The 12,462-nt window shown below is 45.4% G+C and overlaps 1 protein-coding gene across 1 annotated transcript in view; it reads right to left on the bottom strand.

The window, feature by feature from the left end:
• The window catches only part of LOC119425327 (probable thiopurine S-methyltransferase), a 62,020-nt gene that overhangs the window by 16,313 nt on the left and 33,245 nt on the right, over positions 1-12,462 (bottom strand). The window lies entirely within an intron of this gene.

Genomic DNA, 12,462 nt, shown 5'->3' with positions numbered 1-12,462 from the left:
AAAAAAAAAAAAAAAAAAAAAAAAATTTTTTCATTTCAGTTTTATTAGTACTGTATTTCAATATCCCACTTGATGGCTTGACTTATATGAAAAATGTTATAAAAGAACTGATTTAATGGAAAAAGTTCAGAGAAATTGAAATATTTATGACAGTGATTTAATTTTATTGTAAGTACAAAAAAACAAAATCAAACATAGATATACAGCATATTTTCTTGCTGTTACTCAGATGTCAGGCTTCTTTGCCCAGGCCTTTACTAGTGGGCCATTTTCATAATTTGTGAGTAGACAAGCAACAGTGAACAGTTGGTTGATTATACCAAAAACACCTAGGGGAATTTCAGAGTCAAGTAACTTGTGCTCTTTGACCCGGCGAATGAGGCGCTCCACATGCACCCTGAGACGTGCTATGTCCTGGGTCTCTCTAACATCCTCAGCAGACATCTGAGACCTGCCAGACAGAAATGCTGGCCTGTAAACTTTGCAGGGAACAATGTCATCAATAAGAAAGCCCCTGTCCACCATAACAGCCATCCCTGGTTTTAACAGCGTGATGAGACCAGATTCACGGGTGATCTGCTTGTCACTGATAGACCCGGCATACAGTCCTGCGATGAATGTTACTGCCCCATGAGGTGCAATCCCAATCAGCCCTTTCAGAGTGCAGTGGGATTTATAAGATGAAAACACCTCACTCTGGAGGAGAGGGGAAGATGGGCACTGACACCTCAGCTCAGTGCAGTCAAGGATGACTGTAGTGTCAGGGTAGTGTTTGAAGTCTGCCGGTAGATGTTTTCGTATATGTTCCTCCGGTATCCAGATCCTAATTGAACCTAAGACTGTAAATAAAAAATTGCTCCATGTTGTGATGATCCTGCTGACAGTGGACTGATGGACACCGTACCGGTCAGCAAGATCACGTTGCTTGGATCCAAGGGCAAGGTAATTTAAAAACATGAAAAACTCATCGATGGGCTGCAAAGTACAAGTTGATGGAGTGGAGTCGAGGGCAGTTCCTCTCTGTCCTTGGCGAACACTGACCATGGATGGCAGAGAGGGCTCAATCATGCCCCAGAAATGCATCAGAAGGTCATATGACGCAAACCTGAAAAAAAAACATACCATAACAATTAGTGTCCATGTTAAACTACACAGCATACTTAAAAATAAATTCAACCCCAGGCACTGTGCTGTAATACTGTAATTAATTTAGAATATAAATACTTATATGGAAGATTGGTATTAGTTATTTGTCATGTTACATTATTCATAGATGACTGTTGTTTGAATTGATATTTTGAGTTAATTTTGTTTTAAAGAAGGGGCTGATATGATAAGATTATTTCTTCTGCTACCTTTCATTTTATGTATTTTTTTCATGTGGTTTTGTAAATTGTTTTTTTGGGGCTTTAAGTATGAAATGAACACAAAAAATTAAAATAAATGAAATGTATACATACACACAAATAATATACCTAGGCACATAGACACACACACACACACACATTAAATATAGAGAGAGACAGAGAGACAGAGCGAACTTAATTCAAACTGAATTTTTCGCTTTAGCATAGAACTCGTGAAAAGGTTTTCTAAAATAATTTTATACTCTGTGTAACACAAACGCGCGTGCATCCCCCTCCTCACACACACACACACACACACCTACCTTGTGAAGAATCTAATGTCCTTGTCGGAGGATGCAAAACGGTGAATGCCGAATCGCTGCCTCAGCGTCAGGCTCTCAACCTGTTCCCGTAGCTGGCGGACTTCCTCCCGGAGATTATTATTTTCCTCCAGCACTGAATCCACAACTGCAGGGTCTGGACTAGCAGCATAATCGTGATCCTTATGGGTGTCTACACTGGCTGTTGTATTATCTTCCTCCTCGCTGTCCTCTGGAGGTGGTCTTTTCCTTCTCTCCCAAACCGCGGGTCTTGGAGGTGGAAGGGAGTAATTATTCCATTCAAACAAAGCAGGTACAGCTCCCTTTTTTAACATCCGTCTTCCCTTTTCAGATACTGGCTCTTGAATGTTCTCAGGTTTGAAATGCCGACTACAAACGCGGGTGTGAACTTTTAAAGCTAAGTTTTCCCTGCGGATAGCCACGGTCCATTGTCGCCTTAACTCCTCATCGGCAGGAAAATGGAAAAAACTAACTACTCTATTGTACCTACTGGTTAGTGGACACAACGGCACACAACAGAACTGACTTGCAGTGCCAGTAGATCGCAGACGCTTTCCGTTTTGAGTCTTTTTCATGGTTACTACTAGTAGCTTATGCTAAAAACAACTGCAGTGGATAGGAGCCGGAAGTGATGGACCCTTCTGAAATTTTAACGGAAGTACGTCACCACTACCCGTGGCATATAGTCTATTGCCAATCTACATATGTGTGTGTGTGTGTCTTATCTCATTCAGCCTTATAACCTGAATCTCTCACTCACTGCTGTTTGAATTAAGAAAGCTCCTCAGATGAGGAGCGAAATGTCTTCTGTTACAAATAAAGTCCAGTTGTTTTTGTATTGAACGCTTTTTGAATTCATCATGTCCTGGATGACTGAGAATCTTCACCAGCATAAAGCAGCTAATTGTGTTGAATCTCTACTTCGTCAGTCTCCCATCCTGAGAGCACAAAGGAGACAGTGGAAACGAAAAACTCCCTTTAACAGGAAGAAACCTCCAGCAGAACCAGGCTCAGGACAAGCGGCCATCTGCTTCGACCGGCTGGGTTTGAGAGGACAGGAAGGAGAGACAGACAAATACAGGTCCAGGTGTACTTTCTATAGGAGAAAAAACAAAAAATGGGCAGCACAGTGGCGCAGTTGGTAGAGCTGCTGCCTCTTAGCGAGCAGGTCGCCCTGGTTCAAATCCCAACCGGGGGCCTTACTGGGAGGAGTTTGCATGTTTTCTCTGTGCTGCGTGGGTTTTCTCCAGGTACTCTGGTTTCTTCCCACAGAACAAAAACATGCATGTTAGACTGATTGGTAACTCTAAATTGTCCCGTGAGAGAGTGAATTGTTGTTTATCTCGTTTCTCTCTATAGCCCCTTTTCCACTGCTCCTCTCCAGCCCGGTTTGGTACATGTTGTGCTTCCATAGCCCCTTACAGTACCCATTCCAGTGGGTGGGGTTCAAATTGATGTCACGCGCCTTACCAACTGGTGGCGGTAAGACTTTGGAAAAAGGTTTCAGTACAGGGTGAGAATTTATTTTGAATTTTCTGGTAAATTAAAAATAATACAGATTATTAAAATGATCTAATTAAACAATATATTTATAAATCCTGGTAATAAACTTTTAATGAACCTTAGTTCACCATTAAATCTCTGATGAACAAGATTTTACAAAACATCTATATTTAAAATTTTATACGTTTTCTTCATCATTTGATGTATTTGCACTCATTCATTTGATGTATTTGCACTCATTGTGTACTTTTATTGTTCAATTAAGATATGTGGTTTTGTTTCTTGTTCACAGATTTTTTTTTTTAATTTTAGCTTTGCTTTAAAGTTTAATTCTTGTTTTGTGATTTGTACATCTGTGGGTTAGAATAAAGTTGAACTAAAGGCTGTATCTTTTCTTTAAACATGTTTGAGGGAAATATTCATGAGATCCAATAATTTTGTGTCTTTTTATGATTTTTCAGCTGAGTTAACTTTAACGGATTATTTAACAAACTGAGGGACCAGACAAAGTGCAGTCCAGAGACCCCTTAAGATGAAAAAGATGGATAGAATCAATGTTCCCTCGCCCGGATGTGGATCATCAGGGCCCCACTCTGGAGCCAGGCCTAGAGGTGGGGCACACTGGCACAGCCCAAAGAGGAGATGTAGGTCCCCCTTCCCATGGGCTCGCCACCTGTGGGAGGGGCCAAAGGGGTCGGGTGCAATGTGGGATGGGTGGTGGCCAAGGGCGGGGACCTTGGCGGTCTGATCCTTGGCTACAGAAGCTGGCTATTGGGATGTGGAATGTCACCTCTCTGGTGTGGAAGGAGCCTGAGCTGGTGTGTGAGGTTGAGAGGTTCCAGCTAGAAATAGTCGGACTCACCTCAGCATATGGCTTTGGCTCTGGAACCAGTTTCCTTGAGAGGGGTTGGACACTCTTCCACTCTGGAGTTGCCCCTGGTGAGAGGCGCCGAGCAGGAGTGGGCATACTTGTTGCCCCCCATCTTGGTGCCTGTGTGTTGGAGTTCACCCTGGTGAACGAGAGGGTGGCCTCCCTCCGCCTAAGTGTGGGAGGACGGGTTCTTATTGTTGTTTGTGCTTATGCACCAAACAGTAGCTCAGATTACCCACCCTTTTTGGAGTCATTGGAGGGGGTACTGGAGAGTGCACCTCCTGGGGACTCCCTTGAACTGCTGGTGAACTTCAATGTTCAAGTGGGCTATAACAGTGAGACCTGGAGGGGTGTGGTTGGGAGGAACGAAACCCCCGGATCTGAACTCGAGTGGTGTCCTGTTGTTGGACTTCTGTGCTCATCATGGATTGTCCATCACGAACACCAAGACTTACGGTAAGACGGCGCCCATGTACATGGCTTGCAATCCACCTCTGCTGATGGTGTTCGGATTATTTGTGTTTTGTTCGTTTTTTATCTGGGACATAAACTCGCTGCTGGTGTATGACCGACAACAGCTTCTGGATCTTATTTTCTGCCCCAATGTCGTTTATTTGGACCAATATGAGCGTACCTCTGGGCCCAGCCCCCCCACCCCTACCCCCCTGCTGGCGAATGTGCCTGTTTACCTTAGCTGCGCTCCTCACCTCCCTGCCAGGAGACATCGCTACAGACGCCGGGGAAAATGTGCTGGGCGGTTGGTAAAGCTTAAAGCTCTGCATGCTGCATCTTCCTCTTCAGCTGGTGGTCAAGGTTTCCATCGCCAGCTTCCCGCGTGCCTGGACCAGGTAAACAATGGGAGTTGTCCGCCGATGCGACGCACGGACTGACCCGGAGGGGCTGTTATTGAAAACCTGCGGCCATTGGCGCGTGCAAATTCCACCGCTGCTGGGTCCACTTTGGACAGTATCCGGATGCGTTTGGTCAACGCAAGATCTATTACCAACAAAACTTTTATCCTCAGGGACTACTTTAAAGAGAATGATTTGGACTTTTTCTGCATCACAGAGACTTTGATGTCTCTGGGTAAGTCCAGCGCCTTGACGGAATTATTGCCACCAAACTGTCTGTATTTTAACGCACCGCCGCCATCAGGCCAGCATGGTGGTGGATTATTAACAATATTCAAACCAACTTTTGACTGTAAACAACTGCCCATCCCAGTTTCCTGCGCCAGCTTTGAGCTGAGCATCTTTGAACTTGGCCATTCGCCTTCGACGTTACGTGCGCTCGTCTACCGCCCACCTCGGTCTAAGGATTTCATAAATGAGTTTTCTGATTTCTTGGCTGAAATCACACCAAAATATGATCATGTTTTCATTATTGGGGACTTTAATTTGCATGTGTGCTGTCAGGAGAAGCCCTTGGTTAAGGACTTTTTAGATTTATTGGACTCATTTAATCTAACTCAGCATGTAAACGGTCCTACCCAAGAGCACGGACATACACTGGACCTTGTTTTAACACGTGATGTGACTGTTAGTAATCTTGAAATTGGTGATAATGTTTTTTCAGACCATATGCCAGTCCAGTTTGAGTTCACCCTCCCTCATCTAACTCCTAAGCCATGCATTCCTGCACGTAGTAGCCGGGCCATTAACCATTTCACTGCCGCACGTTTCACAGATGCTTATAACTCTGAAATGATCATTCAGCCCCCGGTGTTTCTCACCACCACGGAGGAGCTGACATCCCAGTTCAACTCTGTCTGCTTAAAGACTCAAGATCATGTCACTCAGGTTAAAACTAGCAAATCAAAACTCAGAGCAGAACCATGGCTGAGTGACGTCACCAAGGCCATTAGGCAGCAATGTAGGAGGGCGGAGCGCAAATGGAGGAAAGACAGGCTGCAGGTCTCTTTTCAAATACTTAAAGAGAGTTGGCAACGTTATCAGAAAGCAGTAAAAGCTGCTAAATCCAAACACTTCTCTGATATCATAACCCCAAACTCTCACAACCCATGTGTCCTCTTCTCTCCCTTAACTCTGTTCTCCACCTCACTGAACCATCACCTCTGGAAACCTCGACTGAGCTGTGCGAAAACTTGTAACATTTCTTTTCGGAAAAAATTACGACCACCCGGGCTCTCATTTCCCCTCCAACTCATGACCCATCCATCCCACCTCAATCTGTAGCTCTATTTGACCATTTTGAACCCATCACTCTATCTTCTCTAGTGCAGGTCATGTGCAGCTCGAAACCCTCTGGTTCTCCCTTTGATGTGGTCCCCCCTCGACTACTAAAGGAGGTTTTTCCTACTTTAGGTCCGTCCATTCTTGCTATAGTAAACGGTATTTATCCACTGGTGTGGTGCCAAAATCCTTTAAAAATGCTACTGTCCAGCCTCTCCTGAAAAAACTAAACCTTGACCCCTCAGTCGTTTCCAACTTCTGGCCTGTCTCCAAACTCCCATTTGTTTCTAAAATACCGGAGAAAATAGTTAAGTCCCAGTTGAAGTGCTTCCTGGAGGATCACGCCATCTTAGAGCTTTTCCAATCTGGCTTTAAACCTCTCCACAGCACTGAAATTGCCTTATTGAAGGTTTTTAATGACATCTTCAAATTCACAGATACTAGTGATTCTGTGCTGCTTGTCCTGCTGGACCTCACAGCCGCCTTTGACACCATCGACCATGAGATCCTCATCGTTAGGTTGGAGCAGTGGGTGGGCATCACAGGGTCAGCAATCAATTGGTTCAGATCCTACCTCACTGACAGATCCTTTTGTGTCTCCATCAAGGAATTTAGTTCTGCAGCGACAGAGCTTAAATGGGGGGTTCTGCAGGGGTCCATCCTGGGTCCCCTCCTATTCTCTCTATACCTGCTGCCACTTAGTGCTATTTTCCGGAAACACAACATACCCTTTCACTTCTACGCCGACGACTGTCAAATTTACTTCCCTCTAAGACACAATGATACATGCTCTATTCAACCTCTGCTCAACTGCCTGGCTGACATCAGGGACTGGATGGCTTTAAACTTCTTAAGTTTCAATGAAAAGAAGTCTGAAGTCATGTTGTTCCCTCCCAATGACACGATCACAAACCACTGCATCGACCTTTCCACTCTAACCCTGTCAGAAAAACAAAGAGTCACTAATCTGGGCGTGATAATGGACCCTTCCCTGAAACTTAACAATCATGTAAACATGATTGTTAAATCATGCTTCTTCCAACTGAGGCGGCTGTCTAAACTGAAGCCCATATAGTCCAAAAATAACCTAGAGACAGTAATACATGCATTCATTAAGTTGGAGCTGAAATGGAAGCTGAGCCACGAGTTGAGCTAACGAGCCGGCCTGGGAGCTGCTTCGGCCAGTGAGGCCGGGTGAGTGCTACCGCCGCTAGCCGTTGGATCGAGTGAGAGGACCTGGGGGTTGTCACAGCGAAGACACGCTCTGCCACCGTTTGGACCGCGAGCCGCTGGAAACCAAGGGAGCCGAACTGCAGCTGTCGGATCAGGGTGCTGTTACAATCGGGACCCGGTCTGCTGCCGTTTGGACCTGCTGGCCTCTGGAACCGAGGGAGCCGAGCTGCAGCTGTCGGACCTGGGGGCTGTTGCAGCAGAGAACCGGTCTGCCGCCAATTGAACCTGCGAGCAGCTGAGGCCGAGGGAGCCGAGCTACAGCTGTCTGATCTGGGAGCTGTTGAAACCGGGACCTGGTCTGTCACCGTTGGGGCTGCGAACTTCTGGACCGAGTGAATCGTGGTACCGCGTGGGACCTGGAGGTTGTTGCTGCTAGGCCTCGGCTAACAACATAAGCCTGTGAACCTCGTGGCTAACAACATAAGCTAACAACACTAGCCTGTGAACCTCGTGGCTAACAACATAAGCTAACAACATAAGCCTGTGAACCTCGTGGCTGGATCCTGTGCTTCTGAGAGTTGAGACCAATAATCCAGAAGTATCGTGAGTAATGCTGAGCAAACACAGAGATAAGAGACAAATGTCGGAAAATATTTCAGAAGATATGGAGGAAGTTAAAAAAATCTTTGAACTTTTTGAGTGCTGAACTGACTAAATTGAGTGCTGATGTGACTAAAGTATCAGCTAAATGTGAATTACTGACAGGACTGTCTGAAGAAGTGAGACAATTGAAAGAACTGATGACTAATAAAGACAGAAAAATAGCTGAACTGGAACAGAAAGTAGACAACATGGAACAATACACAAAAAAAGACAACTTGGTTATCACTGGACTGGAAGTTAGGAACCGGAGTTAAGCAAGAGTTGTTGCTGGTACTAACATTAAAGAAGATGCACCACAGGAAGAACTACAGACTCTGGAGGAGCAAGTAGTGAATTTTTTACAAAACAAAGACATTGACATCGAACATGAGGACATTTCAATCTGTCACACCCTGCCCAACAAATCAGATAAAGCCAAACCATCCATAGTCATCAAGTTCATTAGCAGGAAATCAAGAAACAAGGTAATAATGCAAAAAAACTGAAGGGAACAAATGTTTACATAAACGAACACCTAACTAAAAAAAATTGAAATATTGCACGTGAAGCAAGGTGGTTGAAAAAACGGAAAAAAATAGCATCAACTTGGACAAGAAATGGAAACATTTGGATCAAAATACAGGAAGGATCTCAGGCTAAAATAATAAAAGACCTGAAGGATCTGGAAAAACTAAAATGAGCTCAGGAGAGGACAGATGATAAATCATTGACATAACTTCACAAACAAGAAATTAACAAAATATAAAACAAACAAATACATTATAACATGGCAACATACGAAGATTTAGAGTTTAAAATATAAAATGTTGAAGATGCGATTGATACAATTTTTTTCCCTGCAATAAAAGACTGTGAATATTACAATGAAGAACAGTTTAATGACATCAATATAACAAATGGAGGTCTCTCTATTATTCACTTTAACAGTAGAAGTTTAAATGCAAATATATCCAAAATAACAGATTATTTAAAACAGCTAAACAGAACCTTTACAATAATAGCACTGTCGGAGACGTGGTTCAACGATGAAAACACAACTTATGTTCACATGGAAGGTATGAATTATATCATGTGAACAGAAGCAACAAAAGAGGTGGTGGAGTGGCTCTATTTGTTAAAAATGAAATAAAATGTAAATTAATTAATGAAATGTCAATAATTGTTGATAATATCATGGAAATAATAACAATAGAAATAATAAACAAGAATGATAAAAACATATTGATAAGTTGTGTATATCGATCTCCAGGATCAAATATAGAAATATTCACTGATAAAATCGTACAACTATTGGACAAGAGTTTTAATAAAAGCATTTTTTTCTGTGGAGACTTTAATATTGACCTGGGAAATAAAACAGATTCAAATAACATCAGTACATTTACAAATTCATTGTATAGTTTAAATCTTTATCCGTTAATATCAAAACCAACAAGAATTACAACTCATAGTGCTACAATAATCGATAATATTTTCACAAATGTAACAAATGGGGACGTGATGGGAGGTATTTTAACGAATGATTTGAGTGATCATTTACCAGTTTTCATGATTTATAAAAATGATCAAAGCATTACAAAAGAAATTACAATTAAGGAAAAAACAATAAACACATCAAAAAAAGCAATGGACAAATTAAAAGATGATTTACATAAACAAAGCTGGAAAGACGTGTATGATGATGATGTGAACAGATCATATGATGAGTTTATGAATATTTTGGGAGCTCTGTATGAAAAGAATTGTGTGCAAAATAATTATACAAAGAGAAATGTTGTTGATCAACCATGGATGACGAAAGGGTTGAGAAATGCTTGTAAAAAAATAATTATTTATATACATGTTTCTTGAAATTGAGAACACAAGAGGCTGAAGAGAAATATAAGAAGTATAAAAATAAATTGGTAGCGATTATAAGGAAACACAAGAAGGAATATTATAGTGATTAATTAAATAAAAGTAATGGTGATATGAAAGCTACATGGCGAGTAATAAATAGTGTTCTGAAAAGTCATAAAGCAAAAACTGTAAGGATGGTACCATTTGGTGGCCCGGTTTTGTGTCTGTGTTCCCTAGTGTTTCCTCTTTAGTTCAATTGGTGCCACCCTTGTCTCGTCACAGCTGTTTGTAATCACGTCTCGTCTTGTCCCTGTATATAAGTCGTCTGTTCTGTCTTGTTCTTCGTCGCGTCGTATTCGTTGGGTATCCTGTGTTCTCCTGCGTCTCCTGAGTCTTCCCTGAGCTTCCTGAGTCCTTTCTGAGTTTCCCCCCCCCCGAGCCTTCGATTGCTGTAAGTTTTGCTGCCACGTCAGCTTATTATTTTGTTCTTTGTTCATCATTAAAATATTTATTTTTGTAATCTGCTGAGTTGAGTCCTGTCTGCACAACAGGGTTCGTCCCTGACCACAAACCCTATTACGACGCAACCACATATCAGAACCCAGCGGGCAGGATTCTCTCGGCAACTTGCCTTTTTTCTTTTTCTCCTCCGAGCCTCCTGAGATGAGCAAGCCCACAATCCGGTGCGGCGGGTTCTGCACCAGGCTCGTCCGCCCACAAGGACGTTATGACCAGGAGGTGGAAATCCTGTCTTCACCACTCCTGGCCCTCGAGGAAAACAGGGCTCGGCATCGGGGAAGCCACCAGACCCCTGTTTCTGAGTTTGCCTTGCCCGGCTATTCGGGGTGGACGTCGGGGGAGGACGAAGAAATCGAGGATGAGTTGTGTTTTGTTCCTGTCCCCCGAATCTCCCGCCGTCGCCGGGGAGGTAGAAAGCGGTCCCGGGGGCAGTCCGCGGCGACCGGCCCGGTCTCGTCGGCTGAGCAGAATCTTAGAGTTGGTTCTGGTGTTTCTGTGGGAGCCGGGTCCGCCGCCTCACCTCTCAGGTTTCCGGTGGGGGCGAGATCCGACGTCCCGCGGGAGCTCCGGTCCACTCCTGTTAGGTTCGGCGAGTCCGGTCCACTTGACGTCATGGGGCGGATTCCGTGGCCTCACCTTCCAGGTTCCTGGTGGGGGCGGAGTCCGGCCTCTCACCGTCACACCGTGGCTGTCCAACCCAGTCTGACCGTACCTCCTGTGCATTCTCCCAGTGACTCTGTGGGGGCGTGTTCCGCCTCCCCACTTCCCAGGTTTCCGGTGGGGGCGACACCTGACACCACACCCTCACATAGAGACATTTGTCCGTCAGTCACATATTCACCCCATGAACTTGCTTCTATAAACCAGATTTTACTAGATTCATTTCTTAATGCTAAACATAACCCGGACTGTTCAGACGTTATATTTTCCCTGATGGAGGTTTTTTTAGTTTCACGGCCCGGTCTCATTCTGCTCCCAGAGTATAATCGGTTATTAATAGAAATTAGGACTCTCATCACACCCAAGGTCACTAATACACATTATGAACCCATAATTCATCCTGCACCTTTTGTCACCACCGTCTCTGAACTCTCCTCTGCTCCGCTGACTCCTGCACCCATCACCTTCGCCGCTGGTCCGCCTGCTGAGCGCCTCGCCGTTCGTGCACCTGCTCCTGTCGCCTCAGAAGATTCAGCATCTGTTTCTGTTTCCTGCCGCCGCCGCAGAAGATCCGTTCCTGCCGCCGCCGCAGAGGAGTCAGTTCCTGCCGCTGCCGCAGAGGAGTCAGTTCCTGCCACCGCCGCAGCACCCAAGGCCTCTCGGTTGTCTGCTGCAGAGCCACAGGCCTCTCCGTCGCCTGCTGCAGAGCCACAGGCCTCTCCGTCGTCTGCTGCAGAGCCACAGGTCTCTCTGTCATCTGCTGCAGAGCCACAGGCCTCTCCGTCATCTGCTGCAGAGCCACAGGCCTCTCCGTCGTCTGCTACAGAGCCACAGGCCTCTCCGTAGTCTGCTGCAGAGCCACAGGCCTTTCCGTCGTCTGTTGCAGAGCCACAGGCCTCCATGACAGCAGCAGCAACTCCCCTGGCCTCCATGACAGCAGCAGCGCTCTCCAAGTCTCTAGAGGGGCCGGCGCTCTCCAAGTCTCCAGAGGGGCCGGCGCTCTCCAAGTCTCCAGAGGGGCCGACGCTCTCCAAGTCTCCAGAGGGGCCGGCGCTCTCCACTACCACAGAGGATTCGCCTCCATGGTCCTCTATGATGCAGGCTGCAGCTCCCCAGGACTCTATGTGGTACACTGCAGTTCTCCAGAGCCCCAAGTCCTCCTCGCCGCCGGATACGGCCCCCAAGTCCTCCTCGCCGCCGGATGCGGCCCCCAAGTCCTCCTCGCCGCCGGATGTGACCCCTAAGTCCTCTTCGCCGCCGGATGCGACCCCCAAGGCCTCTACGCCGCCTGATGCGGCCTCCTCGTCATCTACGCCGCCTGATGCGGCCTCCTCGTCGTCTACGCCGCCTGATGC

Source organism: Nematolebias whitei, chromosome 19, assembly GCF_014905685.2.
Source record: "Nematolebias whitei isolate Nwh7 chromosome 19, NemWhi1, whole genome shotgun sequence".
NCBI classification, from domain to species: domain Eukaryota; kingdom Metazoa; phylum Chordata; class Actinopteri; order Cyprinodontiformes; family Rivulidae; genus Nematolebias; species Nematolebias whitei.
The sequence above is the reverse complement of the archived record's forward strand: the minus strand, read 5'-3'. Positions and strand labels throughout refer to the sequence as shown.